We start from the raw sequence: 1,879 nt of genomic DNA on the forward strand, positions 1-1,879 counted from the left end.
CAGCCTTGCGGGGAGGGGAGATGGGAGCCGAACTGCACTAGAGTTGTTGGCTGGGTTTACTATTAAATAGAAGAAGTGTTGTAAACCATAACTGCTTTAAACTCTGCTCCCCCACAATAGTGTCATTATTCAAAGGCTGGGCTGTTGCCACTTTATCTTCCACCTTTCACTTTGAGGTGCTCCAAGCAAGGCCCCGCCGCCCCTTGTCCTCTACTGGGCCGTCCGGGTAAGGGCAGTTCCCCCTCATCCTGATGGTGTCTCATGCAGACGTGGCCACACTGGCCTCACAGTGGGGGAGGGCGTAGGTGGGCACTTGCTGGGTACTTTTCCATGTTGGAGCATGTTTTGGAGCTTGTGGGTCTGCAGCGACCGTAAACAGAGGTGAGGACCTGCAGATGAAGCCAGGTCCGCGGGAGGTGGGCAGTCCATCCTCAGCTGAGGTCAGGGTGGCTGCGGAAGGTGTTGCCTGGCAGCAGGAGACGTAGGATCCAGTGTCAGGACACCCAGGAGGCGTGAGAGTAGGGTGCAGTAATTATGAGAAAGGACACAACCTTTTGAATACTTCCTGAATGCACACAAACACGTACTTTTTTTTTATGTATTCTTTTTTAACAGAGGAGTCATAAAGTTATATTACTCTGCAACCGATTTTTAAAAGATTTTTTTTAAATGGTAGTAAAAACATATACAGCATAAATTTTACCATTTTAGCCATTTTGAAGTATACAGTTCTATAAAAGTAACTACTTTCACTGTTTTTTGTTTTTTGGTTTTTTTGTCTTGGCAGAACCGGGGATTGAACTCAGGCCCTTGCGCTTGCCAGGCAAAGGTTTATTCGGCTGAGCCATCTCCCCAGCCCCAACCTTCATGTTGTTGTCCAACCATCACCACGATCCATCTCCAAAGCTCATTTGCCTTCCCAAACAGAAACTAGGTGGCCATTAAACTTGTTTCTTCCAGTGGCTTTTGTATTTTTTAGCTTAACAGGCGTGAAGGTTTTCGCATGTGGCGAGTCTGGGTTAGCCTTGTGTTTTCTGACCTCCTCTCAGTGGCTGCATAGAATGCCACAGTTCACGTGTGCCAAGAGCCCACCAGCAAAGTTTCCTGCCGCCCACATGGGTTCCAGTTTTGTGTCACCGCAGACTCTGGGCTGTCTGTGGTCTCCACAGGAGGTTCTGGAGGCAGAGCAGCACTGTACTGCGTGGACGGTACCCTCTGCTCTACCCAGCACTGTGCCTTCACGGCTCTGTGACCTCCTGCAGCTTCAGTTTCTTAATTCTAAGGTGAGCCCACCTGTCTCATGGGTGGTTGTGAGATTTAGATCCAGGGGGAACCACAACATTTCTGAAAGGATACAAATGAGATTGTTAACTGTTTCCCTCAAAAAAGGCAGAGTAGGAATCTAGGATGATCAAGACATTTTTGTTGAATAGCTTTTTGTGCTACTTTTTATTTTTCACTCCATGTGGATATGTTGCTTTGCAGAGGTGCAGTTACAGTCAGAGCAGCTCCCCACCACTGTGGTTATCTTGCCCCTGCTGACATGGTTGCTTCTGACTTTTTCCCCTCCGTCCTCCCTCCCTTCCATCTGCTTTATTTCTGAGCTTTTACTTCAGAAATTTCATAGTCCATCCTGTTTCTCTCTCTCTTTTTTTTTTTGTATTTAGTACAGGGTCTAGAGGGTCTACAGCATCTCACTACGTAGATCCGACTCACAGTGAGTCTCCTGTTTTCAGCCTCCCAAGCACTGGGATTACAGGCGCACGCCGCCGTGCCCAATCTCAGCCGCCGTCTCAGCGCGCCCCAGGGGCAGGGCCAGCCGGCATGCTGGGATCAAACCCCAGCCGCTGCGCTCTGCCTGAGCAGAGCTGAGTCCGCT

The sequence above is a fragment of the Octodon degus genome, unplaced genomic scaffold, assembly GCF_000260255.1.
Source record: "Octodon degus isolate 3935 unplaced genomic scaffold, OctDeg1.0 scaffold00052, whole genome shotgun sequence".
NCBI classification, from domain to species: domain Eukaryota; kingdom Metazoa; phylum Chordata; class Mammalia; order Rodentia; family Octodontidae; genus Octodon; species Octodon degus.